Below are 17,729 nucleotides of genomic sequence, written 5' to 3'. Positions count from 1 at the left end.
AATCTTTAGTAAAATAATGACACAGAGTTGTTGAGAAGTTACAGCGAGTCGAAACGCAGACGTGAGGTATGAAGTTCTGGAGAAAAGACACGTTATTACCATCTCCCTTGCTGGAGCTGTTCAAGAGCTAGCCTGACGAGTTACAAGCTACACTAAATGTCACATTATCTACTGTCTCCATACATGTGGGCCGACTGAGTGGTAATGCCTCACAAGGCTTCCCAGTGATGTGGCAGTAGAGCTTCAACACAGAGGGTGCCTGAAAGCCCTGAGGCGGGTTTCAAGGAGCAGATAGGTAGTAAATGAGTGAAAAGAACATCCCTGTGGTGACCAGACGAAAAGCAAGAAAAGTCTGCCCTTCACACAGCCCGTCTCTGGTGAGTACTAATGTGGCTCCACGCTGTGTTCGTGGCCACGGGCAGTGAAGTGCTTGAGGAAGCACTGTGACTAAATGCAGACCATGGCGGTGGGGGAAGGGAGCATCCGTGAGGGGATCCATTCTTTCTTTTTGGGGAGCTCTGTACCATACTAACTTGTTCCGCTTATGTGGGTGCTGGGGGAGGGTAAGCTTTGAAGAGGTGAAGTGACAGCTGTTACACAAAAAAAAGTGTTGCATCCACTGTGGTCGATGAGATGCACTGACTGCAGGGCGGTGTACACACACTAACTCAACTCTCTCTATGTCCGAGTTGGAACCACAGGTTTAGCTGGTGCCACTATTTATAGTTAGTGCGGGGGTTCCATTTTTGATACCTAGAGCAAATGTGGTCTTTTGCTTGTTTTTTATGGGGGTGTTTGGGAACCTCTCCTCATGAACTTGTTTCTATAAACAGTTAATCCCTATGGATATTCTTCCACAGATGTGTGTGATTCTGAACATGCATTTCAGGATACAACAGCATTGGCTCGTTGGGAGAAGCCGGAGGGGAAGGGGGGCCTCGAAGCCTGTTCAAAGACATTTGCAATACTTGGGAATCTGCAATGCCTGTGACTGTAATGCAACTGATGCTCATGCAAAGTGCTCGGATACCTTTGGGTCCAGTCTAACCCTGCTTCTCACTGTCTCTCTCTTTGCCTCTGTGTGTTCTTGCTGCCCTATCCCAGTTACCCGCTGCTGCTGACTTCGGTGCTGCTCTCTCTTGTGCTGCAAAAGGCTTTTTAATTTGAGTGACAGAAGCAAAGTCACCTTTTAAAAAAGTGAGTCAATTACTCATCCAGCTGTAGTGCGCACTTCGATCTATTGCGTGGACCTGTGACTTGAATGTAGAACGCGAGACACAGAGAGAACATAGCATTGCGGCAAGAGCTGCTGCCTTTCGAACTGGAGAACAGGGTTCGAGTCTGGGTGTCGGCTCAGCATGCTGTGATTGCCCATAACTCACTTAATACTCCTGTGCCCTTAAATTACAATTTTAAAAAATGCTTCTCACTGTCTTGCTCTTTGCCTCTGTGTGTTCTTGCAGCCCTGTCACTGTTACCCGCTGCTGCTGACTTCGGTGCTGCTCTCTCTTTTGCTGCGAAAGGCTATGCAATTTGAGTGACAGAATCAAATCATTTAGGAAAGTGAGCCAATTACTCATCCAGCTGCAGCGCACAATTCGGATGATCGCGTAGACCCGTTACTTTTAAAGTAGAACTTGAGTCACAGAGAGAACATAGCATTGCGGCAAGAGCTGCCGCCTTTGCAACTGGAGAACAGGGTTCGAGTCTGGGTGTCGGCTCAGCATCCTGTGATTCCACATACCTCTCTTAATCCTCCTGTGCCCTTAAAATACAATAGCAAGCAATTATCGCTCCCGCAAGTGCAGGAGGGCCTGCACTTGCGGGAGCGATAATTGCTGCCATTTGGCGGCGCGCGCTCCTGCAAGTAGATCGCCTCACGTGCACGCGTTGCCACATTTTTGGCCCAAAAAGCAAATTGATTACATGAGGTCCCCTCCTATGCAACGCATGCATGTTGCGTGGGCGAGACCTAACTAGAGGAAAAAGCTCTGTCTTTTATGTAAAAAAATTCGAAGGAAACAATTGTCTTTTATTCAAAAGACAGACATCGACAGCTCAGATCTTTTTTCATGCTATATTAAGCCTGGTATTAAACCCACTAAAAGTATGATGCATCAGGCATTTTCACAGTTTGCTCCATTTTACTGCTAATAACGGAGTGTCTTCTATGGCAGACTACTCTCCTCTGAGGTTTTGGTTGGAGAGATTCATATGGCTTTAGATTTGCTGGACCGCTTTGTACATTCCGTTAATCTTGAGCTACAACAGTGGCGTACGCTGTATCATTTATACTATAACCCAGACATCATCTTTTCAGTCCAATTATCTGTTAAGGAGAAAAAGAAGGGGTGTTAAATATGAATTTGAAGGTTTTTTTTTTAAACTAATTAAAATTATGCTGGTATGTGCCTGACTTTGCATTGCTCGAGCATGGGTCTCAGGGAAAACTTCTAGACATTTAGAATGGTACTCCCTTATCAATCAGATATATGAATCAGAGCTCGCTTTGGCTAAAGCAAAGGGCCCCTCTTCGGTGCTAAAGTTTGATAAGATTTGGAAAATCTTCAAATGGGATTTTATTAATGCTGATAATGATTAATTGGCTATTGAAATGGTCTAATTTCAGATGTGTGTTAATCCCTGTAACATAAAATAATATAATCTTACCCAGTATATTAATTTAACAATGGATTTATGATGAATTAATGAATGAATTAATCAATTATAACTGTACCTACCTGGACTGCTTCTCTTTGATGTTTACCCTGTATGAATTGCTTTTAAATATCTGTCTTATACTATAACCTGAGAAAATTGAATTCAATAAAAAATAAAAAAAAGGAAAGAATTGTCTTTAAAGTTAACAATGGAAATGGTTTAAACAAGACACCACATGAGAGTAATTCAGCTAAATGCATTACTGACTTGCAACCTAATCCAAGGGAAACTTGCTTCATTAAGCAGGAAGGTCGTACTAAGAGAAATCTTAATGCTATTCTCCTACAGTATGGTCTTAGCAGGAAGGTTTCGCAAGCACAGCTATGGCCTTTGCCTGGCGAGGGCCAAGGAAAGAGGGCATTTTTAAAATATATTTTAATTAGAAGTTAATAACATGAAAACAACCAGCATGTGTACATAAGAGAGCATAATAGATCTAAAAGGACACAACCATAACTAATGCATGTGGGGCACATAATGTACAGTATACACTAGTGTTCATAGAGGTATATATAGCAGGATGTGAGCAGAGATTAATTGGGGGTCGATTGTCAAAATTTGCCAGGTTCACAAGTCATCAGGCAGTTTCAACTTTCAACCGTGGGTCTCTTCGGGTTTAGCCATACAATAGCATTGCGCCTTTCACCAGCAGCAGTGTGGCGAGAGGGTCTTTAACCAAGAACACCTTGAGATCGGACTAAATCAGGACAGCTCTCGCTGTAGTACTCTGTTTTCCCCTTCTGATTCCCTGTATCAGCAGCAGCATTTTATCAGATTTACAACTTGCTTTTCATGGTGAAACATTGCTACATTTCAATTTTGTAGAAACAAAATCATGGACAGCTGGTCACAAACCGCCATAAATTGGGCAGAATATAATCCGATGACTAGGTGCCATGAAGAATGATGAGATAATGCATCTGCACCACTGGAGCAAGATTATAATCGAATAAGGGACCCTGCTCTTATCCTGTATTCACTTCACATCCCCTACAAAGTTAAATATTCTGTAGCATGCAAAGTGCATGTACTCCAAGTCCTGTATTCCTGTGTGTGGCATTTGTGGTTGGCACATCTCTGCTCTCCCATTATAAGCACGGACAAGCCAATAGGTCTGGACTTACTGTGCCGGTCCATACCTGCATTTGCAACTATTGTATCAATGAAGTAAGAACTAGTGACTTTGTTAATTGTAGCACATGGGTTCCGCTCATTTAGTCCACCAGCAGTTTTCCCTTACGACTACCCGTTTTTTCAAACTCACCCACAGTAAGTTCACAGTAATTGGACCATAAGTGTTTACCTCCAGGGTATGCATTTTAATATAAGACCAATGTAGCACAGTTAGGGTGAGGAACACTGTGCTGGTTACACATGCACATGGGTGTGGGGAAACATCATTTACAACGCGGGGTTTTATATCGCGATGCTATTACATTGCGGTTTTCACAACGCAGTCATTACAACGACTTGCGCTGGATGGCGCTCTAGGACAAGGAATAGTATAATTTACTATCCAACACCTTCCCTACTGTATGTAGACTGGAGTTAGAACAGTAAATTATACTACTCCTAAATCCAGCGCCCTCCAACAGAAGTCGTTGTAACGACTTGCGTTGTAAAAACCGCAATGTAAATGTATGCGTTGTAAAGTCATTCATCCCATGTGTGCACATGCACAGTGAGACTACAGTTGTACCCAACCCAGTAATAGAACACAAATCCCCTGGGGCAAAAGAGACTCTGCTGCTTGGTGCTGACCTGGGCTAGGGCAGGGCATATAATATGACTGAGTGTTCATAGATAAGGCAGTAGGATTTACTAATAAATAAGCAGTGCTTTCACTTCATTAGACAAATAGGCAAAATTTGCATTGAAGTGCAGTTTTGCTCCACTTTGACCTACACAGACCTGCAAGGTGTCAAACTGGGGTAAAATCTGCATGCAAAGTTTGGTTTTGCAGTTCCCAACAAATTAAACCTAGACGTTATGGGACCTCAGGAACTGTCATATTTCGTTGGCTCAGCTCTTAATGACATTTCAGGCCTCTGTCCTACTGTGCCCAAGTTATTCACTCTGCTTCCCAGCAGAGGTAACAAAGGCCTCCCCACACAAAAGGAGCAAGTATCAGTGAGTGCCTCAGTTCCTGGGAAGGAATGGATGGTGAGAAAAATCTGCATCTGATAATTAACTTGTCATTCTGCAACTGGATTGAGACAGCAAAGGCCCACTGAACCAAGGAGGAATCCCAAACCTAAGAAGCAAACACAGGAGGGGCTTGTATTTTAAGTTTTGATGGGAAGGGCTGGGGCAGTGATGTCAACTAGTGTTGGAGGCAAAGCCCTCAAAGGAGGCCTTTTTAGAGGAAACATAATGCCAAGTTGGATTATCCCTGAATACTTGCATGCAGGAGGGTTTATACTGGGATTAGCCTTGAGGGTGCAAGGCATCTAGAATGTTCTACCTCCACTTAAAAACCCCTGCGTAAGGGAGAGACAGTCAAGAATATCTTGGGATTTGGGAATGCCCAACTGGAAAGAGAAGCAAACCCATCCACTGGCAAGATGGATAAGGGCTTTGAATCTAGGTATCCCCCAGCAGCAATAAAGGAAAACCAGGAGCCAAAGGAGAAGCCTGGTGCAGCTAGTCAGGAAATCTAACTCCCTGCATGTGCCCCTCTTTAGATGCCAGGATACCTGTTGGAAATACTACTGGCTTGCACCAGAAGCAAAACAAGCCCAGGGTGAGGAAAATCGTCCCAAGAGGGCTGGAGATATTCATCTTTAAAAATCGATCTTTGACCCTAAGTGTGAAAAAGTGCGAGCGGCACTCTGGCTTATCTTTAAGTATTATCCCCAGTGTGGGCAAGGGCGCAGTGCTGAAATAATTATTTCGGAGGTAGTGAATATGAGTTGTGCTGCCCCTGCTGCTTCTACCTTTTCCTTGCACCACAGCTTCCACACCATAACCGCATGGAGCAGGCATGGAGAATGAAGATGCCAGCAACTAGCAGTGCCGGCCGGGGAGCCAACAGGGACAGTCGGGAGTGGGTCCCTTGCGCTATCCTTACAAGTTGAAATTGGTATAAAAGTGGCCCGGGTGGGACTGGGGCACCCATAGAAAAAAAGAAGGGAAAACACAGAACACAGCACAAGGCCTTAAAGTGCACAAGAACGGGGGCGAACCTGCTCCTCAACATTCACTGCTTCTGGCTAAGTGGGTGCTCTATAATGCCTTGCACTGGCTTATTTACATATGTCCTTGTACTTGCAGCGTTCCAAAATAGGCAGGGGTGCCACCAACTTTTACTCAAGATATTGTTGGGGGCTGCAGTAGGTGAAGCATTCCCCTTCCAATATTAACAGGATGAATATTAATGCATTAACCCTTTCGCTGCTGATGACGAGCTCAGCTCGTCATCACCCACGGGTGTCGTGTGCTGATGACGAGCTGAGCTCGCCATGGAAACAGCAAAATGGCAATTTGCAGCACAGCGCAAAAATCACAGCAGCAGCTATGCGGTTAAATAAGCTCTCACAATAGATTTCTACGTAGATGCACTATTATCACTCAATGTTTTCTAGATCTCCTAAAGTCAGTATTGCGTGGAGCATCAGGGAAGAAGACTGCTATTGACAAACACAATAACTACGAATGGGTTGAATGGACTTATGAGGTGTTTAGGGGAAATGGTAAGGTTGAACTGTTGAAGAATTCCTAATTTTTGCACTAGTTGAGCAAGCGTCAAGCTCTCTGGTTCAAGAAGGTTATTTCAAGAGAAAAAAGGTAAACCATACAAAGAGGAAATTGTCGTACTTTGAAAGAGAAATTGTACTGTACATTGAAAGTGGGATATCAGGTTAGCTAGGATCTCAAAGGTGACAAATCTGGAGTAGGCAGCCTAACAGAATGAAAATGTAAGCAAATCTCTTTTCATATCTTTCTTTAGAGTTGATATTTTGTTCTTAGGTCAGTTATTGTTTATCAATATATTTGATAGATAGATATGTTTATTGATTGATTATTTAAAATCTTTACCAAAAGAGAATGCACAATATAAAATTTCAGTTATCAATATATTGGACTTTGTTGCTTTGAAATGGAGTGTCATGACTTCTGTTTCATGAAATCTACGAGAAAATCGATATGGGGAGAAAGTGTATAGTAATGCTCATGAAACAAACAGATCTTGAATTTCCACAGTCATTTTCTCCTGTGGAAAACAGCATTTCCATCTGTGTAAGTTAGTTTCTAAAAGGAAAAGAGCTTGGCAGTCACAGATAATTTTCCAGTAAAGGAAAAAGAGCCTGTTGTATAAGAAAATGCTAGCGCCCACAGGAGAAAGTCTCTGGACTTCATAGGTTATTTTCTGCCAACTCTCTTTCTTTGAGAAGGAAAATGCAACTTACCCAGTAGACATACGTTTGTGGCATGTAGTGCTGTTGATTCACATGCCTTGCAAACTCCAGCCATCTAGTATTGGGTCCTAAAGTGAGAAAGCTGTTTTTTGTAGAAGAATTCTTTCGAATCACAAGGTTTGGTGGCTCCGCCTCTTGCTGATCACAAACCCGAGGTAGTGCTGGTGTAATGGTATGTGAAAGTAGGCCTCTTTCAGGTCGAGAGCGGTCATGAAATCGCCTTGTTGTAGAAGAGGTTTGACATCCTGAAGGATAACTATATAATTGTTGAGAGGTCTTTGGCCCAGAATGGGCCTGAGAGACCTGTCCTTTTTGGGAATCAGAAAATTAATAGAGTACACCCATGAGCCTTGTTGAGGATGCTGTGGCTTGAGGGTGCCTTTGAAAAGGAGCAATTGTACCTCTTCTCTGAGCAGTTTTATGAGCTCTGTGGAGAGTGTGTGTTTTCGGGGAAGTATGGTAGTTGATATGAAAGTTAGCTTCAGGTATTAACCATGCTGAATGATGTTTAGCACCCACTGGTCGGAGGTGACGGTCCGCCAACTGGAACCCTTGCAGATGCTCCCCAACAGGGGTTGTGTGATCGGGGGCAGGAGGGATAACTCATGTGATTTTTGTGGAAAGGTTGCCTCTGGAGAGGGACCCATGCTCCTCCTTTTGAATTATTTCCTCTATAGAAACCTCCTTTCTGTGCCATATGAACTACCAGAGAGTCTACAGGAAGCTGGCCCCGAATATAAACTGGTTCTGATAGGGACGCTTTATATTTTGTGTAAACTTGCGGGAGTACTTACCCGAGCCCCACTGGTTCCTAAAAGATTTCACCTTTGTGGTGCAACATACCCTTTAGAATGAGTAGGTATTGAGAAGTATGTTGTGTAGAGGAGACGGGTTTGAAAAGGAAATCCTCCTTGATTGGGTCTGAATGGAGGGGCATTTTATGGTAGGATGCTGCCCAGGCAAGCAGTTCCTGGAAGGATTAGTTACTTACCTGTAATCCTAGTTCTCATCCAGGGGTATACTCATCAAAGTCATAAACTATGAATAATCCCCGCCCATGTGCGGGATCCCGGAGCATATAGAAAATACATATAAATATATATATATGTGAAACATATATTTGCAGCCTAAAAAACATATACTAACTGGCAAAAGTGCCGCAAAATTATATAAATTAGCATACATACAGTAGTACTCTTCCAAGCCCTAAGGAAGAAAGAGAGCAGAAAACATTTGTATACAACAATGCTTTATTGCCATAGGAAAACCTGTAATTTCAGGCATTTGCCAGTAGGCTGCAGTAGAGTATAGAGCAAACAAAGAAAACTGACACCTTGCCTTTAAGGCATTAGAGTAGGGGTACCGTGCCTTTAAGACCTGAAGGCAACCCCCTGCTCCCATGGTGCACCGCAGGTGACAGTTGGGTCAGTTCTTTTTGGAGGTGCATAACACCTGAGGAGATCCACAATAAAACATCTCATAACTGTGTAACTCTGCTCGTCCGGGGAGGTGGGCGGGAGCTTATGACTTTGATGAGTATACCCCAGGATGAGAACTAGGATTACAGGTAAGTAACTAATCCTTCTCATCTTGGGGATACTCATCAATAGTCATAATCTATGAATAGATTAGCAAGCTCATACCCAAAGTCTCGCAGACGAGCAAGAAGTGTAAAAACTTCTCAGAAAAACTAAGACATATATTGCCAATACATCTTATGCAAATAAGTTCCTTAAAGAGGCCTGCCCTACTCTGGCATCGGCCTGAGTATCTGAGTCCAGGCAATAATGGCGGGTAAAGGTATGGACAGACCGCCAAGTTGCCGCTTTACAAATTTCAGAAATAGGAACATTACGAAGAAGAGCTGTAGTGGACGCTTTCCCTCTAGTAGAATGTGCATGTGGTTTACCCTGCAAGGTCTTGTTAGCTAGTTGATAAGCAAAAGCTATACAGGAGACAATCCAGTGGGAAATTGACCTTTTGGAAGCGGACAGCCCAGTATTAGTACTGCCATAGTTAACAAAAAGCCGATCAGACATTCTCAGAGGCAGGGTTTTTGACAAGTAAAACTTCAGGACCCTCCGGAGATCAAGGGAGTGTAATGACCTCTCCGGGGGAGTGGAAGGATTAGGAAAAAAGTTAGGTAAGGTAATAGACTGGTTGATATGAAAGTCTGAAACTACCTTAGGCAGGAAACTTGGGTGCGTTCTTAAAACCACCCTATTGGCATGAAAAACTGTGTAAGTTTCCTTGCAACACAAGGCCTGGATTTCACTGACCCTACGGGCAGAGGTAATAGCCACTAAAAAGGCAGCTTTCCAGGTCAAGTGCTGCAAAGAGGCCTTATGGATAGGCTCGAAAGGAGCACTCATCAGCTTAGTCAGTACAATATTAAGCTCCCAGGGAGGAGAGGGGGACCTCACCGGTGGGAAGACTTTTTTCAGACCTTCTAGGAAATCTTTAACTACAGGCATAAGGAAGAAAGATGTCTGATTAGGAGACTTCCTATATGCTATGATGGCAGCTAAATGAACCCTGATGGAGGGGTATTTCAAGCCTGATCTTGCTAAATGCAGCAAATATGGAAGAATCACCTGTTCTTGGCCATGTACCGGGTCAAGAGAGTGCTCACGACACCATAAGAAGAACCTTTTCCACTTGAAAGCGTAGGACTTCCTAGTGGAGAGTCGCTTCGATTCCTTAAGAATAGTCATGCAGTCTGCTGGGAGGTCTAAATGTCCATACTGGATGACCTCAGGAGCCATGCCGTCAAGCGAAGGGAAGGAAGGTTGGGGTGCAACACCTTCCCCTGGTCTTTGGTCAGCAAGTCTGGACGGCATGGTAGGCGCCGGTGAGGAACCTCCGACATCTGAAGAAGATTGGGGTACCACCACTGGCGTGGCCACTCTGGTGCTATCAGGATCATTCTGGTGTTGGTCCTGTAGAACTTCTGGATCACCGCCGGGATCAGAGGCAGGGGAGGAAAGGCGTAGAGTTCGTCTGAGACCAGCTGATCAAAAGGCCATTCCCCAGTGATCCCTGTTGGGGGAACCTGGATGCAAAGACGGGGCATTTTGTGTTGGCCGCGTCTGCGAACAGGTCTACGTCCGGTACGCCCCAACACCGAAAGACCTCTTGAGCCACTTCCTCGTTGAGCACCCAATCGTGCGCTTCTACGAAGATTCTGCTGAGGCAGTCTGCTTGGACGTTTTGAATTCCTGGTAGATGAACTGCCACGATGGATAGGCCTCTTGCCAGGAGCCAATGCCAGATAGCTTGTGCTTCCAGAGACAAGACTCTTGACCTCGTGCCTCCCTGCTTGTTCAGATAGAACATAGTTGTTGTGTTGTCCATCTGAACCTGGAGGTGGTTGGTGCGCAGAGCAGGATAAAGAGACTTGAGAGCAAGATGAACTGCTCAAGCTCCAGGAAGTTGATATGGTAGCCTTGCTCTACCTCGGACCAAAGGCCTTGAACTTGGAGTTGGTCCATGTGAGCACCCCAGCATTGAAGGGAGGCATCCGTGACAATTGACTGAGATGGAGGAGGACGATGGAATGGCACTCCTCGGAGAAGATTGGATCGTTTCAACCACCATCTGATCGAGTCCCTGGGTCCTTGAGGAAGCAAGACTCGGTCTTCCCGCTGGTCCGATCTCTGAGACCACTGATCTTCGAGGGCTTGTTGTAGAGGTCTCATGTGAAGGCGAGCATTGGGCACAATGTAAATGCATGAAGCCATCGATCCCAGTAGAGAGGACACTTGTCTGGCTGTGGGGGCCCAATTGTCCAGAAGAAGGCGACCCTTCAGGAGCATAGATGACAACCTCTCTACCGAAGGACACACGCTTGCCTGAAGTGAGTCCAGAGAAGCACCCAGGTAGTGGATCCGCTGGGAAGGGTTGAGAACTGATTTCTTCAGATTGACGTGAAGACCCAACGACTCCATCAGTTTGAGGCAGAACGACAGATTGTTCTGAAGCAGCGACGGGGTGGAGCTCTTCAACAACCAATCGTCTAGATATGGATAGACGAAGATATTTCTTTTGCGGAGAAAAGCAGCCACCACCGCCATGCATTTTGAGAATGTCCGAGGTGCGGATTTCAGGCCAAACGGCAGCACTCGATATTGGTAGTGACGACGTCCGATCTGAAACCTTAGAAACTTCCGATGTTTGATTGACACTGGTATGTGGAAGTAGGCCTCCTGCAAGTCAATGGCACACATCCAGTCTCCCTGATGAAGATGTGGGAAGATCTGGTGCAGGGCAAGCATACAGAACTTTTCTTTTCGTATGAACTTGTTTAGCCTTAGAAGGTCTAGAATGGGCCTGTATTCTTTGACAGATCCTCGTTTTTGAACCAGGAAATATCGGGAGTACACTCCTTGATTTTTGTGAGTTGAGGGAACCTCCTCTATGGCCATTTTTCTAGAAGGACGGAGACTTCGTCTCGCAGCAATTGAGTCTTGTAACGTGGAAGATGTTGCAATTGGGGGAATACCTGCGGAGGAGGAGACTTGAACCTCAGCAAGTAGCCATGCTGCACAATATTCAGCACCCATCTGTCTTTTGTAATGGATTCCCACTCTGTCACATGATCAGAAACACTCCCTCCCACCGGAGTGGTGAACAGACGTGGAGGAAGCAATGGCTCAGGGCTTAGGAGGTTGCTTTGAGGAGGGCTGCTGTCTGTTATTGCCACCTCTTCCTCTGCCAGGGCGACGCTGCTGGAACTGCGTCTTCTGCTGAGACTGGGATTGCCACTGAGGGGTTTGAACCCTCTGTTGGAAGGACTTCCTGTCTCCTTGACGAAAGCGCTTCTTGAACTCCTTGCGCTTTTCTAATCCCACAGCTTTGACGGTGTCCATTTCTGCTTTCATTTTGGACATTTCATCGTCCGTGTGTGGACCAGATATTTTCCATTGAAGGGCAAATTCAAAATCTTCTTCTGGGCGTCTGGTTTGAGCCCTGTCAGGCGGAGCCAGGCCGAACGACGGGAACAAATACCACTTGAGTAGCCATGAGCTGCAAGGTCAGAGGCATCCACTGCGGCGCTAATAACTTGATTGGCTACCAGGCCTCCCTCCTGTAAAGTCTCCAGAAATCTTGGCGATCTTCCTTGGGGAGCTTGTCTGTAAAGCGAGTCAGAGAATCCCAAAGGGACCTGTCGTACCTTCCAAGCAAGGCAGAGGCACTAGCCACCTTCATAAAGGAAGAGGAGGTGTTGCATACCTTCCTACCAAAAGAGTCCATAAGCTTGCTATCTTTTTCAGGTGGTACTGAGGAAGAAGTAGAAGCTGCATGGGACTTCATGGCAGCTGCCACAATGATGGAGTCCGCAGGAGGATCCGATCTGAGGAACAAGGGATCCTCTGCAGGGGCCTTGTACTTTTTGGCTATCCGAGATGGAACAGATCCCACCACTGCTGGTGTGAGAAAAGTAGCCATAGCTGGTTCTAGGAGACCGGGAACCAGAGGCAGTAGAGGCTTGGGTGCTGTACGATGATGGAGGGTATCAAAAATCACAGAAGGGGGAACCACTGGAGTGTGCAGCGTGATATTCAGCTTTTTTGCTCCCCTGACCAGTACATCGGAGAAAGTCGCGAGGTCATCAATTGGAGAGACTCGGGAAGGAGGTGTAGAGGAATAGGTCGAAGAATAACCTCGGTAAGAGGACCTAGTCGAGGACGACCTTGTAGAGGATCTTGTACGCCGCCTCTTATGGGACCTGTCACGATTCCTGCTGTGACTCCCCCTGGACCTAGAACGATGACTTGATGGAGACCTTGGTCTTGGCCGGATTGGAGATTTTGGTCTGACAGGTGTCCTTGACCGCACTGGAGAACATGATCTGACTCTAGATCTAGGCCTGGGTGAAATCCTGGGATTCCGAGGAGATCTAGCTGGTCTGGCTGGAGTCTTTGCCTTCGAAGGGGAATATGTACGGGAGTAATCCGAGCCCGGACTACTCTGTCCAGATACAGCCCCTTGAGGATGAATCAAGCTGCCCGCAGATCTGAGCGAAGATTCTGGGGAGACCTGTACAATATTCAAGCCAGGAGATGATGATTTTCCTGAAGTCTTAGAACCAGGTGACTCCACCTCTGCTGTCACTTTATCCCTCGACGGCAAAATCCTCGACGTCGAAGAAGTCTGGTCGAGCGGTGTCTTGAAGCTCTCGACGGTGATCGACTACGTCGTGAAAAACTCGACTTAGAACCTCGACATCGATCCGGAGACTTCGACGTCGATCTACCTCGACGTCGATCAGGTGGAGGTATATCATGACGTCGACTCGACGACGATTCTCGGCGTCGTCTCGACGATGATCTTCCTCGACGTCGCGTCGACGGCGACCTTTCCTGGCGTCGCATCGCCGTCGACCTCCTTGACGTCGAAGGATGGGATCTAGCAGTCCCTCTCGACGGCGGCCCGCTAGCCAGCGGCGACCTAGATGCCGTCCTAGCTCTCGACGCCGATCCCTTCCGGGGTGGCGGAGAGTGTCTCGACGTCGACGGAAGCCTCGACGTCGACGGAGACTTAGATGCAGCAGCAGCCATGGACTTCGAGCCCGAAGCATAGCGCCTCGACGCCGACTTACTTGATTGCGGCAGAGATCATCGACGTCGTGAAGATGATCTGGGCCTTTTCAACTGTGACCTCGACGTCGATGGAGTTCTTCGACCTTCATTCCTCTTTTTGGAGACAGGAGAGGTGGAATGACGCCGTTTTTGACGGTGCTTGCTTGTAGGAGACGATCTAGGGGCTGTGGAAGCACCCACCTGGTGACTTTTGTCCATCTCCTGCATGGCATGAAGTCGAATCCTCTCCCTGTCGCGAAGAGTCCGACTTTTACATTTTTTACAATGATGGCACTGATCAGGAATGTGTGAAGATGGAAGGCACACAATACACACAGAATGTGGGTCATTCAGAGCCATCTTCATGTCACAGGAAGGACATTTCCGAAAAAGAGCAGGCATTCTGACAGGAAATTCTTGTGGGTTACCACAGAAAAATAAATCAGAAGCCTTATTTATTCAAAAAATGTCGAAATATTTGAGAAAACTCTCTCAAAAAACCAATTTCAGTTGAAAACTGAAGAGCTCAAGCTCCAGGATCCTCACAGAAGGAGCCGGAAAAAAGAACTGACCCAACTGTCACCTGTGGTGCACCATGGGAGCAGGGGGTTGCCTTCAGGTCTTAAAGGCACGGTACCCCTACTCTAATGCCTTAAAGGCAAGGTGTCAGTTTTCTTTGTTTGCTCTATACTCTACTGCAGCCTACTGGCAAATGCCTGCAATTACAGGTTTTCCTATGGCAATAAAGCATTGTTGTATACAAATGTTTTCTGCTCTCTTTCTTCCTTAGGGTTTGGAAGAGTACTACTGTATGTATGCTAATTTATGTAATTTTGCGGCACTTTTGCCAGTTAGTATATGTTTTTTAGGCTGCAAATATATGTTTCACATATATATACATATATATTTATATGTATTTTCTATATGCTCCGGGATCCCGCACATGGGCGGGGATTATTCATAGATTATGACTATTGATGAGTATCCCCTGGATGAGAATGTGGAGAAATTGTCTGGGGGATGGGCAAGCTGAGTAAAGGTCAGGGTTGGTCACCTGGAGGCTAGACACCATAAGTCTCCTAGGGATCTGTCTGTAGGAAACAGGAATAAGGTCCTCTCGCTCTATGTCCACTGTGCATAGAAGAGGTGACCCTTGTGGAGTGTAGGGTGGACGGACTCCGTGAGAAGAGTGTGGAGAGGGTGAATCCTGCGTATCGTGTGGTGGTGATGGAGGAACAGAAAGTGGGTTGGTGTCATTTTCCCCGTCTCTTCATTTGCTTGGGAGCAATATCCAGGGCTTCATGGAAAGAAAGCTACAGTTTTTAGGCTGTATGATAGTTCGAGGCAGTTGTGTGATAAACCAGCCCGTCTGAGCGTGGATAGCCAAAAGCTCCTGTCAAGAATCTATTTCCTCTTGGAGCTGATGGAGGAGCGGCTTGACTGTTTCGGCACCAAAGGTGGTGGTCGACATTGACACCGAAGATGTCTGCGCCAACGTCGCCTTCGGTGCCGATAGTTTAGGCTCCAATGATTTTGTAACAGTTGGGCTGTCGCGGTCAAAGCCCAGCTAGCTGGCATGTCGTGTTTCTTCTGCGCCAAGCTGGAGCTGGGTGTAGTGACCATACCTGGAGCTGGGTGTAGTGACAAAAGCTGGAGCTGGGTGTAGTGACCAAAGTTGGAGCAGGGTGTAGTGACCAAAGTTGTTGGTCAGTTCAGACCATGGCCCGAGGGCAGTGCTGGACCGACTGCCTGCCTCTGGTGTTCCTGGGTGGCTGAGCAGACTGAGTTGGAGGCCTGCAGTGCTAGAAAGAGTCTGTGCTCATGACCAAACTGTTGGATTGATGGAAGTTCTTCGAAATCCAGGTCAGAGCTGGAGCTGTCCTGTAGGCCTCCTCATCAGCAGCAGGCGTCTCAAAGTGATGTACTCCAGCCTCTTCCATGCCAAATAGTTCCACCAGTTTATCACTTCTCTTCTGAAAACATCTCAAAGCGTTGGTCCTGATGGTCTCAAAGGGTTTTCTTTGATCAGGAGGAACAACATGCATCACAGACAATCGCATTATGCTTTGGCGAAAGACAAATTACAGACCTGATGGAGATCAGTCCCTGGCTATTTAGAATGGCACAAGGGACAATATCTGAAGAGCATGTTTGCCATTACCATTAGACCATATTAGGAACATAATACATCTGTATATCAGAGTGAAAGTCCCCGGAGGGGTTGATGTCGATCCGAGGTTGCCCGTGCGTAGCTGGAGTTATTGACCCAGAACGGAAAACCACAGGGATACACAACTGAAAACAATACCGACCGTTAGAAGTTACCTGTGTGAACCGAACAGAGTATCAACGACGGTCTTGAACCCAAGCACAGACGAACAATGGAGTCGATAACCATGAGCATTACCAGCAAGAGGAGGAGTGACCAAACCTCGTGACTCGAAAGACTTCTTTGAAGAGAAACAACTTGCACACTTCTGGGCCAAACACTAGATGGTGGGAGTATTTGGCCTTGGTTCGTCTTTTACTTTGGTGCATAATTATGCAAATCTGTTTTTAAGCACTTGCAAGCTGTTATATAGGCTTCCTGTGGCTTTTAGGATGAAGGGATAACAAGACATGCGTCTCAAATCGAAATAATGTATTTGTTATTCAAGCGTTATCAGTTACAATTAATTTCTCATATTTGAATCAAACATCTTACTTGTGACTACATGCATCTATTAAGCAGATTATTAAATGTATGACCATATTTAACAGAGAAGCTGTTGGCAGCTTCTTCCTGCTGCAGGAACACGTGAAGTTACTATATCAGAGGTCTCTAGCCCTAGTGGCCACCATGTCCTCTTGTTAAAAAGATAAAAAATATTTACTGATGTCAATATTAGTGATGGATTTAAAGAAGCACGCAACTTTTTCTTCTTTCTGCAACATTCGTAATTTCAGTTTGTATTCAGCTGGCTCAGGGGCTGATTTAGTGCTCATAACAACTGTAAATGTGTTGATTTCCAAAGGAAGTAGTAAACCCTCTTTTGGAGGATATTCTTCGGTGGAGAATCTGCGGGTTGAATCAACTCTATAGAGGGATTATATGGCAGGCGTAATTCTAAACCAACAAAGAATCCTCCAACAGAGAACTTGGCATATTCTCCGCAGTTTTACATCCCACCCAAATGAATATGTGAGACCTAGACCCAACAAAGCCTAAACACACTTTCCGCTTAATTAAGTAATTAATTTAAAAAAAATTTATAGAGCGCGTAGTCACCCTGAGGTATCCCAGCGCTGAAGATCCCTACCTCAGTGGGTTCGGCGGCTAAGAGGGGGACAGCAGGTTTCAGAAGGAGGAAAGTTAAAATTAAGGGAACAAGTGGGCTTTGAGCCGTTTCCTGAAACGTAAGTAGTTGGGTTCTTTTCTCAGGTCTCGGGGGAGAGCGTTCCAGAGGCGTGCAGTGTGGACCGAGAAGCGTCTTCCACCCGAGCGGGCTTTCTTGAATCTGATAAGGGACTCCTTGTCCGATCGAAGGGATCTTGGGGCTTTGTAAGGTTTTATGAATTTTCTAAGAATCGGGGGGCCTTGATTCTGCAGTAGCTTATGCGCCAGGCATAAGACTTTGAAGATCACTCGTTCCCTCACTGGGAGCCAGTGAAGGAGCTTCAGAGCAGGTTTGGCTGAAGCTCTGGCCAGGGTGTTAGTGAGGATCCGGGCCGCCGCATTTTGGATTTTCTGAAGTTTGTTTAGAGTTGCTTCAGGTGCGCCCAGGTAGATTGCGTTACTATAATCGAGCCTGGAAAGTATGAGGCCTTAGATGAGAAGTCTTTGCGATGTGGGTGGAAGTAGGGGCAGGATCTTTCTCATAGATTTCAGTAGTCCAAAGCAAGTACTGGCTACTTTTTTGGCCTGTGTGGTAAATGAGAGATCGGCTTCGATCCATACTCCCAGGCTTTTTACTTCCTGTTTTGGGTCTGAGGGGGGCCCAGACAGGGTGGCCAGATGTTCAAGGGAAAA

Source organism: Lissotriton vulgaris, chromosome 5 (genome assembly GCF_964263255.1).
Source record: "Lissotriton vulgaris chromosome 5, aLisVul1.2, whole genome shotgun sequence".
NCBI lineage: Eukaryota > Metazoa > Chordata > Amphibia > Caudata > Salamandridae > Lissotriton > Lissotriton vulgaris.
This window is presented reverse-complemented; position numbering follows the sequence as displayed.